Below are 19,801 nucleotides of genomic sequence, written 5' to 3'. Positions count from 1 at the left end.
ATTCTTCAAATAACTCAATAATCATTCCTGAGCCTCAAGAAAGATGATGCATCAGAGAGTACATCTTCGTCAGTATTGGTAATTAGCAGTGATGTGAAGCTGAGGAACATCTAGAGAACCTGGAAAATCACTGAATTACTATTGCACAGCTCCAAATAAGGAACCAGAGTTTACTTAAAAAGTTGTTAATGAATTGAGTACCAGAAAAGTCAAAATCTTAAATCAACCTTTCATTTCATTCTTTTTATATTATATGTTATAAACTGGCAGATCATATTTGGTTGTCATTGATTTTATTCCTATTAAAATTTTTGATGGGGAAAGTGGAAACTTTAATTCATTTTATTCAAATAAAAGTTCTTATATGTAGAAACTACTGTTTGTACCAGACCCCTGCCAAGCAGTTATTTTTCTTAAATTTTTTTATTCAAGAATTTATGTAGTTGTATCATTTTAAAAAATCCACATTTCTTAATTTGAATCTTTAAAAAAGGAAAAGTATCTATTCCCAAATTTAATCTCTAGTTGATATGAAAGATAACAAATAGTTATTATATTTTACATGTATTGGGCATATCTTTACATTTCTTAAGAAATGCCTTTCAGAGTTCCCTGAGCTACACCTCGGGGAGCACCAGGCATAAATTGGAGGATCAGTGGAAGGGACCTCTGCCAGAGTGAGTGTGTGAAGCCCAGGCCATCAGGGCTGTTGCTGCAGTCAGCGCAGTCAGCCCAGTAGCAGCAGCCCCAGCAGCCCAGATCCAGGAAACAGAAAAAGAAAACAGTGTGGAGTGGGCCAGCAGGAGCCTCCAGGCAACTGAAGCCCATTGAAGGTAAGGGAGATTTCCAATATTTTTCCTCTGTACCTGGAACAGGACTCTGGGGCTCTGACCACATTCAGATCCAGATCTCAGTCTAGGCCCCCCATAGAACAGGCCCCCCCCCCACCTCATCCCCATGGCAGAGGGGTATGCTTGTGGTCATTCACAGACCAGGAGGGAAGTCAGATCTTCACACATTGAGATCCCTGTTGGGGGGGGGGGAGTGTCCCAATAATACTCAAAAGCTCAGGAAGCACCCCCAAACCTGGCACAGCCTGGGGAAATGAGTAAACAGAGAAAAAAAGAACACCATTGAGAAATACATTGTCTATGATCCCAAGAAGGATCAAAATACTCAATCTGAAGATGAGGAAGTATAAGCTCCTGTATCTAAAGACTCCAAGAAAAATGAAAATGAAAGCTGAGCTCAGGCTATGATAGAGCTCAAAAAAGATTTTGAAAATCAAGTAAGGGAGATAGAAGAAAAATTTGGAAAAGAAATGAGAGAGACGAAGGAAAAACATGAAAAAGAAGTCAGCAGCTTAGTCAAGGAGATCCAAAAAAATGCTGAAGGAAATCACATGTTAAAAACCATCATAGGTAAAATGGATAAAACAGTTCAAAAAGTTATTGAGGAGAAGAATGCTTTAAAAAGCAAAATTGGGGGGCGGATAGGTGGCACAGTGGATAGAGCACTGACACTGGAGTCAGGAGTACCTGAGTTCAAATCTGGCCTCAGATACTTAATAATTACCTAGCTGTGTGGCCTTGGGCAAGCCACTTAACCCCATGGCCTTGCAAAAAAAAACCCAAAAACCTAAAAAAAAAAAAGCAAAATTGTCCAAATTAGAAGAAAATGTGAAACATCTCATTGAAAAAACAACTGATCTGGAAAACAGATTCAGGAAAGATAATTTAAAAATTATTGGGATGCCTAAAAGTCATGATCAGTAAAAGAGCCTTGATCTCATTTTTAAAGAATTCCTACAGGAAAATTGCCCAGATAGCCTAGAAGCAGAGGGCAAAATAGAAATTGAGAGAATCCACCAATCTCCACTGGAAAGAGATCCAAATAAAACAACCTCCAGGAATAATATAGCTAAGTTCCAGAACTCCCAAGTCAAAGAGTAAATATTATAAGCAGCCAGAAGGACACAATTCAAATATTGTGGAGCTGCAGTCAGGATCACATAGGAATTAGCAGCAACTACATTAAAGGCTCCTAGGGCTTGGAATATAATATTCTGGAAAGAAAAAGGGCTTGGAATGCAACTACCCAGCAAAACTGAACATCTTCTTCCAGGGAAAAAGATGAACTTTCAGTGAACCAGGGGAATTTCAGATGTTCCTGTTGAAACAACCAGAGCTGAACAGAAAGTTTGATCTTCAAGTACAGGACTCAGGTGAAGTATAGAGAAGGTAGACAAGAAGGGTAAATTATGAGGGACTTAATGATGATGAACTGCATGTATTCCTGCATAGAAAAATGATACTGATAATACTCATATGAAACCTCCCATTCAATAGAGCTGGTAGAAGGAACTGTTATAGATAAAGCACAGGAGAGAACTGAATATGAAGATAAATTATATTGTAAAAATGGATTCAATGACTAAGAGGGAAACATACTGGGAGTAAGAGAAAGGAGAGGTGGAATAGACTAAGATATTTCATATAAAAGATTTTTTTTATTTTATTATAATGAACTGTTACAATGATATGGAAGAGGGGAAGGTGAGGGGGAATAAGGGAACCTTCACTCTCATCAGAAATGGCTCAGAGAGGAAACCTCATGTACACTCAATACAATATAGACATCTAGAGTAAAAAGGAGAGAAGGGGGAAGGAGGAAGGGTGAGGATGTGGGTGATAGAGGAGAGGGTAGATCATAGGAGAGGATGGTCAGATATAAAACATCTTTTTTACTTCTTGCAAGTGGCTGGGATTGGGTGACCTGTCTAGGACTACAGGGCTGGGTGGTTGTTGGATCTGAGGGGTGGTATGTGGTCTCGGGGTCTCTTGACCCCAGGGCCGGTCGGTGATCAGTCCGCTGCACTACTCAGCTACCCTACAGAACATTTTGGAAGAGGGACAGAGTGAAAGGAGAGAGAAAATATAATGTAAGGTAGTAGGAAGTTATGGATGGAGGGAATTACAATCAGCAACAACAGTGGAAAAATATGGAAGTAATTTTTGTGATGGACTTATCATAAAGAATGTGATCCACCTGAGACAGAGCTGATGGTATCTGAACACAGATTGAAACACATTTTTTTTTCTCTTTCTTTTATTTATTTCTCATGAAGGTCTATATTTTTTGGGGGAGGGGGTATTATGTTTACTCTTTTTTTTTTTAAAGGTTTTTGCAAGGCAAACAGGGTTAAGTGGCTTGCCCAAGGCCACACAACTAGGTAATTATTAAGTGTCTGAGACTGGATTTGAACCCAGATACGCCTGACTCCAGGGCTGGTGCTTTATCCACTATGCCACCTAGCTGCCCCGGTATGTTTACTCTTAAGCAAGAATATTTTATAATGTATATAAAAAAAATCAATTGTACAAAAATAAAAAAAATTTAATAAAGGAAAAAAAAGAAATGCCTTTCAAAGATGTGAAGATTATTCAAAAACTCTTTTAAAAGATAAATAATCTTTTGGTTTTGTGGCATAGGTCATAAATTGTATATGTTTGCTCTCCAAGCCTTCATTCTAGGAGGTGCTTCTTTTTTAGCCAGTAATATACAGTAGTTGATAATGAGATTTTGGGTAATAACTGACCATAACTTGCTGAAGTAAAGAAATATGGAAACTATCTTTTCAGTAATGAAAAAGAAAGCTATGCTACTTTCTGAGAAAGAAAACTATATAGGAGACAAAATTATTCAGTAGGTTAAACTACTACTTTGGCAGGGAAGGCATTCCTGAATCAATATTCATTTGGTCAGGTTTGTTTTCTGTTGATTTTAGGAATATTGACCTATTCACTACTCAGCTGTCATAGCTAGAAGACCCAGTAAAGCAAGCTAGGGATATAGAGATTTGAAGTGGGCAAAAAAAACCCAATGTATTTATTTCAACCTCTTCACCTGGTTTGTAAAAAGAAACCTTTATTCTTTATAAAAACTTGTTTTTCTTATTAGAAACCAGCAGCAGCAAAGAAACTATAATTATAGGTCTCTGAATCAGCTCATCTGTTCCAGTAACTTTCAGATTTTTTTATGGCCATCACACTGAAATAGACATTTGGGAATAGTTCATTTTCTTGGATTTTATAAAAACTGCAAGTTGTTTACTACCACCATGTGAATTTTCTTTCTTTCTCTTTTTTTGTTAAACAGGATGTTCCTTTTATTCTAGTACAATCCAAGAGGAATAGTTACAAATACCTGGGAGCCACAGAGGTGAAAGAGAGAAGCATAAATGCAAACATATTTTCTTATTTACCCCACCTGCAAATGCCAGATTTTCTTTTTTTTTACGTTTTTTTTTTTGCAAGACAAATGGGGTTAAGTGACTTGCCCAAGGCCACACATCTAGGTAATTATTATGAGCTGCCCCTCAAATGCCAGATTTTCAAACCAATTATTTCCCATCCCAAATATCATGGATACATTTGGAGTAACAGTCTCTTAAGCAATCAGGATCCCTCCAAAATCTACTAAATTAAACAAATGTCCTGAGAAAGCTCACCAGCTTAACATTTTTTAATAGATCAGAAAAGAAATAAGTACCAAGCTATAGGACTGGGTTACTGCTTCCTCCTCAAATCACTTATCCAGAGTAGAAACTCAACAGCTTTTTCATCCAAGCCTTCTATCATTCCTTCCCACCTCCACACCCAGCTGTCCTTCAAGGCTCCTATGAAAACTTACCAAAACCCTAAATGATTCCTCTAATCCAAAAAGGAGAGCTTATTTCAAACACCACTTTAAAAAGAGAAAAAAAGGGACCACAGAAGCCAAGGGTCACTCTTGTGGGAAATGAGGATACATTATTCTTAAAAATGATAAATTTAGAAAATTGTTTTGGATAACATAGCTATGCACTTCGATTTAAAATGAATAACAAAATTAATGGAAATAAATTAGACTATTTTTAAAAAATTGGTATTTGCTTAAAAGTAGCTATCAAGATAGAAAGAAAAAAGAATAAACATTCTCTCATCCTGAAAACCAGGTATTTTGTTGACCTTCTTTTGAGAATGCCTACTCTAAGTTCAAAGTGCCAAAGGCAGACATTTTTATTGAAAGACACTGTAAACAGAATTTTTTTCTGTAAAAGCACAGAATTGTTTTACATATACACATTCAAATGACATTCTTCACTTCCCTGAACTGGCTGACAGGAAATTGTAGAATGAAGAACTATTTACAAAAACTTCAGGAAACAAAGAAGAATCAGAGAATGGAATGCTCAAAGATTATAAGGCATTGCAACTGTAGGATGAGGGTTGCTCTCCCAGTTCAGAGGTGGACTGGTGGTTATCAAGGAGGGGCAATAAAATTGGCAGGATTCAAAAAAGGGGGGGGGGGGAGAGATCCAGCAATACAATTAGAGCAAGACCACAAATTTACTCTCTCTAGTATGTTCACTTTCCAGGTTCCATTGAGACTGGCTCAGGACAATCTGTGCTTTGCCATGTAAAATTGATAAATCGCAGCTAAGAGGATGGCACCCAGGACAGGGATAATCCAATTTGACCAGAAGCTTTTGAACATTGAACTTGAATTCCCAGATCCTTCATCTTTCGGTCACTTGGATGGATTTCCCCAATGTAGCACTGTTTGAGCATTTCCTTGGCATCGATAGTGTCCCACATCTTCAAAGCTTTCAATTGCACCTGAACCAGCTTGTTCAATCAGAACCTCTTCTACACCTAGGTGCTTGCCCAGGAAGGGGGTGATGTCCTAGACTCGGCCCTGGATCCTTCTCCTGGAGCCGGTAGTAAGTGACTTGGGCTCTTTCCCCACCATGTGAATTTTCAAAGCCAACAATCAAGTAAAGAAGTATCTGAAGTGTGGGTCATTATTTAAACACGATAAAATAGAAATAAACTTTCTCAAATGATCACATATTGCAAAATCCATTTAGATTATCTAATGAAGAAATACCACCCTGATAACATATTAGTATGCACTCACATACTCAGAGTAAAAGCAACAACTCAAATATACTTAAAATGTACTTTTACAAACATTGGGTAATTTTTTTTCATTTAAAATAAACAAACTTTATTCCAGAGACCTTAGTGAAGTTTATATATATATTTCCACTAAAAATTGTTTGATAGCTATCTCCTGTTTTATTTTGTTTAAGAAGTAGTACTTGGGGGAAAAAGTAGTTATTACTTATCGGTAAATTTGGTTTTATCCCAATTATCCCAATTTATCTTAACTTAAGGAAATAAAACAAGCTGTACTGTTAAGATTTAGTATGTGGGTAATCTTGAGGCAGCTATTATTTTTAAAAATGCTTGATGAGGGGTGGCTAGGTGGTGTAGTGTATAAAGCACTGGCCCTGGAGTCAGGAGTACCTGGGTTCAAATCTGGTCTCAGACACTTAATAATTACCTAGCTGTATGACCTTGGGCAAGACATGTAACCCCATTTGCCTTGCAAAAAAACTAAAAAAAAATGCTTGATGAGTATTTTTGTAAATAAAGTTGTGATTTAATATATTTCCTCTTGACCATCATAGATAAAGTGTTTTTGAGATTTGGTTTTGTTTCAGTTTGTGTAATTTATTAGTTTTCATCACATATGCATTATCTTTGTAATCCAAAAGATTGAAATGTATATTTGGAATGTTTACTATATAGTTTTATCAATACAAAATAATTGATAACATTTTTTAGAAAAGAATACCATATCGAATTTTTCTTTTCAAATGAACCAGGTCAAACCTGTTTATAGTATTAGAAAATGAAATTTGTAACCTTTTAGATCAGGGAACTGGCCAATGCTATGCTGATATACAGAAAACTCAGATACCCAATTTTTTTTATACTTGGCATTATTCAAGCCCTCATTTAGAGGATGAAATTCCACTAAAAATTAATAACTTTTATAAGAATATGGATTCAAATGCAATACATATATTGAATAATCAATTTTAGACTATCCAGATAGGTATTTAAAATAAAACATTTTCAATCTTCAGACACATTTTAAATGAACAAATGCACTAGCTGAAAATGGATCTTATCTTTAAGATTATTTTCAAGATAGACAATAAGCCATTCTATTTCTAACTGCTTATTTCTTTCCTTAGGACCAAAACCAAGAGTGTCATGATAAGGAATCATACCCTAGTGTCATAAATCTTTATCATAATTTGCCTAATTATTCTTGTGGCATTGGTGAGTGATTAAAGGATTTTGATTAACATGGGACTATGTAGCTAGTTGCTTAGCCACTTATTTAGAATTTACACAATTATAGATACAAAATGACTCAAATTTTATACCTACTTCTTCCTATAATAATTCAAATGTGTTAATAACTTGTGAACTTTTTGTAGTAACCTGTGAACTTTTGCTGCAACCTGTAAATTAAAATCTATGCTTGGGGCAGCTAGGTGGTGTAGTGGATAAAGCACTGGCCTTGGAGTCAGGAGTACCTGGGTTCAAATCCAGTCACAGACACTTAATAATTACCTAGCTGTGTGGCCTTGGGCAAGCCACTTAACCCTATTTGCCTTGCAAAAAAAAAAAAAACCTTAAAAAAAATAATCTATGCTTTTTCTTACCTTCCTGAGTCAGAAAGTCTGGTGATTTCACCCAAAATGAACCCACAAAGATTCTTAAACTCCCTGCTCCAAAGCTTCAATTTCATCCCAAATCTTGATGTCAGAAACATCTGAAGTAACTGCAGAGCCTGTGAGACTGAAGAGATTGGAAGAACCTGACAATCTCCTTCATATATATATATATATATATACATATATATATATATATATATATATATATATTCTTTCTAATTCTGCCCTGGTCTGTCATGTGTAGGACATTGAACTCTTCCGATTAGGAAAGAGTGCCATATTAGGGGTTCTTGTGTCTTCAGTTGCTTTCATGCTGCAAATGCTCTTTGTTTTTGGTGTTTAAGTTGAAAATAAAAAAAATAAAATGTAAAAAACCCCTCAAAGTCTACGAAGATCACAAATATGGACATAACTAATAGCATGTCTTTTATCTAATGTGCAAATACATGTATAAAAATACATATTTGCAAAAGCTCTGGCTTAATTTACATATTATTTAACTGAGAATTATTTGCATTGCTATTTGTTGTGAGTCTTTAAACGTTGTTTTGCATCCCTTTCCATTGCATTAAGTTTAATAGAGAAGTAGGGTATTTTGAATTATTATTTTTAAAGCACATTACCCCTTAATAATTATATTTTGGTGACTCATTTCCCTTAGCTCACCGACAGAGAAGTTAGAATATTCCTTGCTGGCCATTACCATTTCCAGATTCTACTACCATCATTACCCATCACTTACACCCTCTCCTCCTTTGAAGTTCAAACAATTTGTATATACTTTCCATTCAAAATCCTGGTAGCTGTCATCTATAGACCTTCAGAACATTCCTCTTCTTTCCTTGCTGAGTTACATACCTGGCTCACAATCTTTCTGTCTTCCCCAACTCTTGTCCTTCCTTTAGGGATTTCAAAAAACATGAATACATTATATATGGAAAATATATGTTTACATACACACATATACACTCCCTCAAATACTCTCATCTCCTAGTTTCTCAGATTACTAATTTCCCATGATTTGCTCCCCTTCCACTTACAAAGATGGTTATACCCTTGATCTTGCATCACATTTTCAAGTTTATAAATTCTGAAATGCTTTTACCTGATTATAATCTATTTATTTTCCACTTCTTCCTCTGCCTTCCTTTAGCAAATGTTGTTCTTCATATCGTGATATTCAATCCTTCCATCCTTTAGGTTCTCTCTTAGGTCATCAACACTGCACTAGCTACATTTTCCTTCTTTCTTTATCTGGACCCCTTGGGGAACCAGTTCAATTTTACCCTGTCCTCTTGAGTCCTTTGCCCCCTTATCACACCTCTGATTTCCCTGCAAAATCACAGCCTTGGATCACTCCCTTCATTCACTGCTTTTATTCCTTCACATAAGCTGTGAACAAAAGAGGAGAAAAATCACTCAACGTTGCTGACTAAATCCACAAATATATTATATAACCTCAATCGAACTCTTGTTGCTAATAGATGCGATCCTTTTATATTTCCCTATTCCACTCACCATAGTTACTTTTCTAAATATTTTCATTCTTCACAACTCTCATTAGCTCTCCTTCCCCTCCCTTCTCAACTGGAGAATTTTGCCTCATATTTTACTGAAATTGAGAGCATTCATCCAAAACTCCCTCTTCTTTTCTCCTTCTAATCTCACGTCTCTCTGATGCCTTCCACCACTATTTCCCCCTTCAATGCTGTCTCACATGATGAGATGGTCCTTCTTATTAAGGTCAACCCTCTTGTAGTGTTCAAGTGATCTGTTTTCTTTAAGGGATTGCCTCTATTGGCTTCTTCACTCTTGCCTAAAAGTATCATTCTCATCATTCTCAAAAAAATCTTGCTTGATTTATCCATCCAAACTATTATTCCATATCCTTCCTATCTTTTGTTGCCAAACCCTTTAAGAAAGTCATCTACAACAGATATCTTCTCTTCCTTTCTTCTCACTCTTAACTTTCTAAAATACAGCTTCCAACTTCATCATTCAGCCAAAATGATTTCTCCAAAATTACAAAATGATTTCTTAATTGCCAAGTGTAATATACTTTTTTTTAGTACTCATCCTACTTGACTCCGTTGCAGTCTTTGACACTGTTGACACTCAAGGTTTTCTTTTCTTTTTTTGTTATTTTTTAATTTTTGTACAAATGGTGTATTTTTATACATTACTAAAATATTCTTGTTTGAGTAAACATAATACCCCCCCACACCAAAAATATAGATCTTCATGAGCAATAAAGTAAAGGAAATAGAAAAAAATAAAAATTTTTAAATGTGCTTCAGTTTGTGTTCCAACACCACCAGCTCTGTCCTGGGTGGATCACATTCTTTATGATAAGTCCATCACAAAAGCTACTTCCATATTTTTCCACTGTTGCCATTGCTGATCACAACTCCCTCCATTCATACCTCCCCACTACCATAAACTATATTTTCTCTCTCCTTTCAGTCTGTCCCTCTTTTTGAATGTGTTGTAGGGTAGCTGAGTGGTGCAGCAGACTGATCACCAGCCATGGGGCCAGAGGCCCCGAGCTCACTTAACCACCCCTAAGGCCCAGCAACCACCCAGCCCTGAGGTTCCGGACAGGCCATCCAATCCCAGCCCCTTGCAAGAAGTAAAAAAGAAAATGTGTTATATCTGACCATTCTCTCCCACAGTTCACCCTCTCCTCCATCATTCACATCCCCCCTTCCCCCTATCCCCCTATCCCCCTATCCCCCTTCTCTCCTTTTTACTCGGGATGCCTATACCCCATTGAGTATATATGCTATTTCCTCTCTGAGCCACCTTCTGATGAGAGTGGAGGTTCCCTCATTCCTCCTCGCCTTTCCCCCTTCCATATCATTGCAATAGCTCATTGCAACCAAAAAAAATCTTATTATATGAAATATCTTAACCTATTCCACCTCTGCTTTCTCTTACTCCCATTACATTTCCCTTTTAGCCAGATTCCATTTTTATAACATATTATATCTTCAAATTCAGTTCTCTCCTGTGCTTCATCTATAAAAGCTCCTTCTACTTGCTTTATTAAATGAGAAGTTTCATACGAGAATTATCAGTATCATTTTTCTATGCAGGAATACATGTAGTTCATCATCTTTAAGTCCCTCATATTTTACCCTTCTCCACTCTCTATGCTTCACTTGAGTCCTGTATTTGAAGATCAAACTTTCTGTTCAGCTCTGGTTGTTTCAAAAGGAATGATTGAAATTCACCTGGTTCATTGAAAGTCCGTCTTTTCCCCTGGAAGAGAATGTTCAGTTTTGCTGGGTAGTTGGTTCTCGGTTGCATTCCAAGCTCTTTTGCCTTCTGTAATATTATATTCCAAGACCTACAAGTCCTTAATGTAGCTGCTGCTAAGTCCTGTGTTAATCTGACTGCAGCTCCGCGATATTTGAATTATGTCCTTCTGGCTGCTTGTAATATTTACTCTTTGACTTGGGAGTTCTGGAACTTGGCTACAATATTCCTGGGGGTTGTTTTTTTTTTAATCTCTTTCCAGGAGAGATTGCCGGATTCTCTCAATTTATATTTCACCCCCTGCTTCTAGGCTATCTGGGCAATTTTCCTGTAGGAATTCTTTAAAAATGGGGTCAAGGCTCTTTTCCTGATCATGACTTTCAGGTATTCCAATAATTTTTAAATTATCTTTCCTGAATTTGTTTTCCAGATCACTTGTTTTTTCAATGAGATGTTTCACATCTTCTTCTAATTTTTGATTCTTTTGGTGTTGAAGTATTGTGTCTTGACTTCTCACAAAGTCAACAGCTTCCTTTATCTCTATTCTACTTCTGAAGAATTTATTTTCCACAGAAAGCTTTCTTATCTCTTTTTCCATCTGGCCAATTCTGCTTTTTAAAGCATTCTTCTCCTCAATAACTTTTTGAACTATGCTGGTTTTTCACATGTTATTTTCTTCAGCATTTTTTTGGATCTCCCTGACTAAGCTGCTGACTTCTTTTTCATGTTTTTCCTGCAACTCTCTGATTTCCTTTCCCAATTTTTCTTCTATCTCCCTTACTTGATTTTCAAAATCTTTTTTTGAGCTCTGTCATAGCCTGAGCCCAATTTCCGTTTTTCTTGGAGTCTTTAGATGCAGAAGCTTGTACTTCCTCATCTTCAGATTGAGTATTTTGATCCTTCTTGGGATCACAGACAATGTATTTCTCAATGATGTTCTTCTTTTTTTACTCATTTCCCCAGCCTGTGCCTGGTTTTGGGGTGCTTCCTGAGCTTTTGAGTATTATTCGGACATACCCCCCCCACAAAAATCTCAGTGTGTGAAGCTCTGACTTCCCTCCTGGTGTGTGAATGAACACAAGTACACCCCTCTGCCATGGGGATGAGGTGGGGGGGCTGTTCTATGGGGGGCCTAGACTGTGATCAGGATCTGAATGTGGTCAGAGCCCCAGAGTCCTGTTCCAGGTACAGAGGACAGATCTCAGAAATCTCTCTCCATTCCCCTGCCTTCGGTAGGCTGAGCACTCAAGGCTCAGTTACCTGGGGGCTCCTGCTTACTGCCACCTGCTTCCATTTCCTGGATCTGGGCTGCTTGCTGAGTGCCCTTAGGGCTGGACTTCACGTGTTCACTCTGGCAGAGGTCCCTCCCTGATCTTCCAAATAGTGCCAGTGCTCCCCGGGGGTATAGGTCAGGAAACTGACCCTGCTGCCCTCAGATGTGGCTCCCAGGTGCCCTGGGGCTGCCTCTGGAAGGCTGAAGTTCCTTTACTCTGGCAGGCCACCCCTTGGAGCAGAGCCTTTCCACTATTTTCCAGGTTACCTTGGTCTAGAGAATTGCCTCACTGGATCCCTCTGTGGGTTCTCTCTCTTGAAATTTAGTTACAGCCATAATTTTATGATTTTTGAAATATTATGGAGGGAACAGCTAGAAGAGGCTCTTCTCCTGTCTTGGCTCTGCCCCTCTCAAAGTTTTCTTGATATTTCTTTCTCCCAGTTCTCATACCTCTCTGACCAATCTGTCTTTTTTGTACCTTCTTCCATCTCCTAACCTTATATCTCCTGTGCTATTTCATTTTGTTACCTCATCAACTCTCATTATTTTAATGACCACTTCTTTTTTTTTAACAGTGCTTTTTTCCTCTTTTAAAACTTTAATATTTTCTTTTTTCCCCAATTACCTGTAAAATATTGTAACATTCATTTTTTCCAGTTTTGAATTCCAGATTCTCTCCTTCACCATTAACTCATTATCTTATCCCTTACTCACCAAATCCTCCTAATTTCCAAATTTTTCTTTTTTTCCTTGGAGACATCACTATGCTCCTAGTCATTTTCCCAGACCCACAACCAAGGTGTCATCCCAAACTCCTATCCATCTATCCTTCTGTCTCATTCTTCATATCCAATCTGTTACCAAAGCTTATAAATTTTACTTTAAGTATCTCTTTTATTTACATTTTCTCCCCTCTGATAGTACCACCACTCTCATGTAGGCCCTCATCACCTCACACTTTGACTGTTCCAATATCCTGCTGGTTGGTTTGCCACTCTTCTCACAACCTCCACTTAGCTGTCCAAATGATCTTCCTCAGTGTAGGATTGATCATGTCATCACTTCACTCTCCCTGATTCAATAAATTCCAGAGACTTCCTATCAATTCCAGATTGAAATGACAATTCTGGGTCATTCAAAACCTTTATAACCCACCCAAATGAATTTTCCAGTGTCACCCTTGATACATTCTCACATATGCTTTGATACAGGGATACTAGCCTCTAAATAAGACATCCCATCTCCTAATTCCAGATATTTTCACTAATTGTCCCCCATATTAAATGTTCTTCCTCTTAGTCTCTGTCTCTTTGCTTCCCTGGCTTCCTTTAAATTCTGCTAAACTCTTTCTTCTACATGAAGTCTCTCCTAATCTCTCTAAAATCCAATTCATTATTTTCTTCTTATCCTGATTGTAGATTATTTGTACTTAATTGTTTTCATATTGTTTCCCCCATTAGACTGTGAGCTCTTTGAAGGGGACTGTCTTTTGCCCTTTTTTTGTGGGGGTGATGGGGAAATATCTTCATCTCTTAGCAGAATGTGTGGCCCATTGCAGGCACAATAAATGTTTATTGATTAACAGACCAAGAAAAGAGTAAAGTGTTGAGAAAGGAGCTAGAAATAAGAATGAAAAAAGAAAGGAAAAAGAAAAAGGATTATTAAAACACATTTTTGAAAAGCATAGAAGAGAACAGAAGGAAAGCCAGAAAGAAACACAAATGAGCAGAACAACTTTGAAAATAATATGTTGAATTTATTATGTAGTTAAAAAGATAAGCAAGCTCCCATAATATTTGCATTTTATATGCCATCCTCATTCTACCATATATATGGAAGGTCTTATTTTAGTTCATATTTGTTAAATTTATAATTTTTAAAATGAAAAAGAAATCAATTGATAGTCTGTGATAGAACAGGGACACTTAGGCACTGTTTGTAGAACTGTTCATTTTTTTAACTATTCTGAAAAAGAATTTGAAATTATACACAAAGTAGTTAAACAACAAAATAAATATCCTCAAAAGATCAAAGACAAATATAAAGGACCCATGTATCCAACATATTCTTTGCAGCTTTCTTCAGTATTAAAAAAAAGTTGGAAAAAAGTACATTTGTGTCCATTAATTAGAGAATGACTAAATATAATAAATTATAGTATATACATCTAACCCATTAATGAATTGTAAGAGATGATGGAAAGAAATATTTAATAGGAATAATATTCTAAATTTTGTCTTTAAATTAACTTAGTTGTTGCTTAAAAAGGTATTATATCCATTCTCAAGTCTAGATTGGTTCACATTTCCCAACTGTTAAATAAATGACTAAAGGATATGAACAAGCATCATCAAGAAACAACAAAATGGTCAAAAGAAGGAAATTTAACCTGGAAAATAGATCAAGGACAGATAATTTAAGAATTATTGGACAATTTGAAAGTCATGATCAAAAAGGAGTCTCAGTTTTCAAAAAATTATCAGTGCAAATTATGCTGATATCCTGCAACTAGAAGGTAAAATAGAAATTGAAAGAATCCCCTGATCATCTCCTGAAAGAGACCCCAAAATGAAAATTCCCAGGCATATTATAGCCAAATTGCAGAGCTCCCAGATCAAAGAGAAAATATTTCAAGCAGCCAAAAAGAAACAATTCAAATTTCATGGAGCCATAGTCAATATCCCACAAGATTTTCCAGCTTCCACATTAAAGGAGTAGGGACTTGGAATATGATATTCTGGAAGGCAAAGGAGCTTTGATTATAATCAAGAATAAACTACCCAGCAAAAATTGAGTATAATCCTTCAGGGAAAGAAAATGGATATTAATGAAATAAAGGACTTTCAAGCAATCCTGATGAAAAGATCAGAGCTAAATAGAAAATTTGATATTCAAATAGAAGACTCAAGAGCAACATAAAAAGGTCAATATATATTATGTAAAATCCCAGTATATAACTGTTAGTTCTAAAAATTATTAATTTGTGATGATTGATGTTTACATTAGAACTTGTTAAGAGGCAGAATTTTTTTTAATTTTTTTATCTTAAAGATTTTATTTATTTTTGAGTTTTACAATTTTCCCCCTAATCTTACTTCTCTCCCCCCCACCCCCTACAGAAAGCAATTTTCCAGTCTTTACATTGTTTCCATAGTATACACTGATCCAGATTGAATCTGATGAGAGAGAAATCATATCCTTAAGGAAGAAACATAAAGTATAAGACGTAGCAAGATCAGACAATAAGATACCAGTTTTTTTCCCCTAAATTAAAGGTCCTTGGTCTTTGTTCAAACTCCACAGTTCTTTCTCTGGATACAGATGGTATTCTCCATTGTAGACATCCCCAAATTGTCCCTGATTGTTGCACTGATGGAATGAGCAAGTCCATCAAGGTTGACCATCACCCCATGATGCTGTTAGAGTGTACAATGTTCTTCTGGTTCTGCTCATCTCACTCAGCATCAGTTCATGCAAATTCCTCCAGGCTTCCCTGAATTCCCATCCCCCCTGGTTTCTAATAGAACAAGAGTATTCCATGACATACATATACCACAATTTGCTAAGCCATTCCCCAATTGAAGGACATTTACTTGATTTCCAATTCTTTGCCACCACAAACAGGGCTTCTATGAATATTTTTGTACAAGTGATGCTTTTACCCTTTTTCATCATCTCTTCAGGGTATTGCTGGATCAAAGGGTATGCACATTTTTATGTCCTTTGGGCATAATTCCAGACTGCTATCCAGAAAGGTTGTATGAGTTCACAGCTCCACTAATGATGTATTAGTGTCCTAGATTTCCCACAATCTTTCCAATAATGATCCTTTCTGGTTATATTGGCCAGTCTGAAGAGGCAGAAATTTTTAATAAACACTTTGTATGAGTACAAAAGATAGATTTTTTTATATATTATGCCATACTGTGAACTTGATATTAATACTATCTTTAAACAGTGGAACTTCCTATGAAAAGCAGAAACTCTTTGGATCTATGATTTTTATTTGATCCTAATTTTACTTTAGGTAAAAATTTTTTGCTTCTCCCGAGTTAGCAGCTTGATTTTGTTCCTCCACTCAACAGAAAAATTTCTCATGATGATCATGGTTCTAGCTAAAATACCCTTTGAATATGTGAAGAAGGGAAGGTATGTATGTGTGTATATATGTGTGTGTGTGTGTGTGTGTGTGTGTGTGTGTGTGTGTGTCTATATAATATCTACTATATGCTAGAGATTTTCAAAATGCTTTACAAATATTACCCCATTTAATTCTTACAAAAATCCTGGGAGGTAGGTATTATTATCCTCATTTTACAATTAAGGAAACTAAGGTTAAGTGACTTGCTAAGGGTCATCCAGCTAATAAGCTCCAGAGGCTGAATTTGAATTTAGATCTTCTTGATTGCAGGCCTAGCCCTTTATGTAGAGTTCTAAGACATGACTGACTATTCAAAGAAGTCTTTATTCTATTTGCCTGGGATCAAACAGAGCTAAGAGAATTGTTTCTTCAATATAGCTATGATAGTTCAGTCTGTGGCTTTCAGGCCCAGCCCAACAGAACAGTTTTGTCTCTCTTCCTCTTTTTTTTTTTTTACAGCCATTTCCTCTGAATGTGGTAGGAGAACTGTAAACATTTTATGATGACTCTTATTATCATCAGACATGGCAGAGTTCACAATCATGCCTATGTGGGAGTGGAAGTCCCCTGCTAACTTGCATTTCTACTGTTCTGAATTTGTAGAATGTTATTTGAAAATAAAAATGTTATTTTTGGAACCTCAGTATTTGCTCTAGACAACTGAAGCCTATTAGAGCCCTTTTTACAAGTGAGTGGTGCCAATATCTACTCTGAAACATAGACAACTGGTTAAGGGAATGACACTACATAAAATATTCTTGTGTTATGATTCCAAGATGAAAGCATGAAGATATTAGTGAAAGAACTAAATGTAGATTTAAAAATACAAATGGCACTCACGTTAAATCCTTTGCATTTAACATATTGTTTTTTTTAATTTACTACATCCTACATATTCCCAATAGCAAACATAGCAATTATACTCTATTGAGACAATCCATTGGAATGTTTTCTTTTTTTTTAGTAGCAAAATAATGAAGTTAATTTTTTTGTTGTTGTTTTAGCAATGCCCAATTCTTTGTGATTCCATGGACCTCTGTTCATGGCATTTTCTTGACAAAGATATTGGAGTGGTTTATCACTTCCTTTTCCACAGGATCACTTTTTTTTTTGACATGACCGTGATCCACAGACACTTACCCATGTTACTTGCCCAAGGTCACACAACTAAGAAGTTTCTGAGGCTGGATTTGAACTCAAATCTTCCAACTCCAAGTCTAGCACTCTATCCACTGAGCAACCTGGCTACTTTGGTGAATTTTTCACAATGTGTGGTTCAGTGCCTGGATTTTAATTCAAAGCAATCTCGTTGACCAGCAATAAACTATCTCTCTGTTTCTGTCTCTCTGTCTCTTTGTCTCTCTCTCTCTCTCTCTCTCTCTCTCTCTCTCTCTCTCTCTCTATATATATATATATATATATATATATATATATGGTTATATATTGATATAAATATTAAAAAGTCATTTCCTAGCATAAATATTATTTATTGTTTCTCTTTCTTTGTAATAAATCTGTCTTTCTTTTTTAAGAAAGATTTTATTTATTTTGAATTTTACAATTTTTCCCCTAATATTGCTTCCATCCCCACCCCCCATTAGAAGGCAGTCTGTTAGTCTTTACATTGTTTCCATGGTATACATTGATCTCAGTTGAATGTGATGAGAAACAAATCATATCTTTAAGGAAGAAACATAAAGTATAAGAGATAGCAAGATCAAACAATAAGATATCAGGGTTTTTTCCCCCTAAATTTAAGGTAATAATCCTTGGTCTTTGTTCAAACTCCATAGTTGCTTCTCTGGATACAGATGGTATTCGCCATTGCAGACAGCCCCAAATTGTCCCTGATTGTTGCACTGATGGAATGAGCGAGTCCATCAAGGTTGACCATCACCCCATGTTGCTGTTAGGGTGTACAGTGTTTTTCTGGTTCTGCTCATCTCACTCAGCAGCAGTTCATGTAAATCCCTCCAGGTTTCCCTGAATTCCCATCCCTCCTGGTTTCTAATTGAACAATAGTGTTCCATGATATACATATACCACAGTTTGTTAAGCCATTCCCCAACTGAAAGACATTTACTGGATTTCCAATTCTTTGCCACCACAAACGACTTCTATGAATATTTTTGTACAAGTGATGTTTTTACCCTTTTTCATCATCTTTTCAGGGTATAGACCCAGTAGGTGGTATTGCTGGATCAAAGGGTATGCACATTTTTGTTGCCCTTTGGGTGTAGTTCCAAATTTCTCTCCAGAAAGGTTGGATGAGTTCACAGCTCCACCAACAATGCATTAGTGTCCCAGATTTCTCATATCCCTTCCAACAATGATCATGGTCCTTTCTGATCATATTGGCCAGTCTGAGAGGTATGAGGTGGTATCTCAGAGATGCTTTAATTTGCATTTCTCTGTTAAGTAATGGTTTAGAGCAATTTTTCATATGACTATGGATCACTTTGATCTCCTAATCTGTAAATTGACTTTGCATATCCTTTGACCATTTGCCAGCTGCGGAATGACTTTTTTCAAATTTTTTCTTTTAGGTTTTTACAAGGCAAATGGGATTAAGTGACTTGGCCCAAGGCCACACAGCTAGGTAATTATTAAGTGTCTGAGGCCAGATTTGAACTCAGGTACTCCTGACTCCAGGGCCAGTGCTCTATCTACTGAGCACCTAGCCGACCCCCTTTTTTTTTAATTTTTTTTTATAAGGCAAACGGGGTTAAGTGGCTTGCCCAAGGCCACACAGCTAGGTAATTATTCAGTGTCTGAGATCGGATTTGAACCCAGGTACTCCTGACTCCAGGGCAGGTGCTTTATCCACTACGCCACCTAGCCACCACTTTTTTAAAAATTTGACTCAGTTCTCTGTATATTTTAGAAATGAGTCCTTTGTCAAAAACACAGTTTGCTACATTTCTTTTGATCTTGGTTACAGTGGTTTTGTCTGTGCAAAAACTTTTTAATTTAATGTAATCAAAATATTCATTTTGCATTTTATAATGTTCTCTTCTGTTTGGTAATAAACTCTTCCCCCTTTATAGATCTGATAGCTACACTATTCCTAATTCTCTTAATTGATTTATGGCATCATTATTTATGTCTAAATCATGTACCCATTTGGGCCTTATCTTGGTATAGGATATGAGATCAGTTTCTACCATTCTGTTTTCCAATTTTCCCAACAGTTTTTGTCAAATAATGAGTTCTTATCTCAGAAGTTAGAATCTTTGGGCTTATCATACAGTAGATTACCATATTTACTACTATTTCTTTTATATCTAATCTAATCCAGGGCCAATTCCAGTCATCCTGATTCATTCTGGCCACTGGACCCAGATGTATGTGGAGAAGAAAGTGTGGCTGGTGACTTAGCACAGCTCCCCCTCACTCAAATCATGTCATGGTGAAGTAGGGGAAATATTAAGAGAAATGTATTCTATAGGGCGGCTAGGTGGCGTAGTGGATAGAGCACTGGCCTTGGAGTTAGGAGTAACTGAATTCAAATCCAGCCTCAGACACTGAATAATTACCTAGCCATGTGGCC

At 36.6% G+C, this 19,801-nt stretch overlaps 1 long non-coding RNA gene across 1 annotated transcript; it reads right to left on the bottom strand.

The window, feature by feature from the left end:
- Nucleotides 1–7,619: 7,619 nt before the first annotated feature.
- On the bottom strand, nt 7,620–10,948 carry LOC141511447 (uncharacterized). The gene is made up of 3 exons (XR_012475334.1): nt 10,813–10,948; nt 8,438–8,478; nt 7,620–7,703 (listed from the first exon to the last, which is right to left on the bottom strand). It is a non-coding gene; the product is annotated as an uncharacterized LOC141511447 (long non-coding RNA).
- Between the last annotated feature and the right edge of the window lie 8,853 nt (nt 10,949–19,801).

The sequence above is a fragment of the Macrotis lagotis genome, chromosome 2 (genome assembly GCF_037893015.1).
Source record: "Macrotis lagotis isolate mMagLag1 chromosome 2, bilby.v1.9.chrom.fasta, whole genome shotgun sequence".
Classification (NCBI taxonomy): domain Eukaryota; kingdom Metazoa; phylum Chordata; class Mammalia; order Peramelemorphia; family Peramelidae; genus Macrotis; species Macrotis lagotis.
Note: the sequence above shows the minus strand (reverse complement) of the source record. Positions and strands in the feature narration are given on the sequence as shown.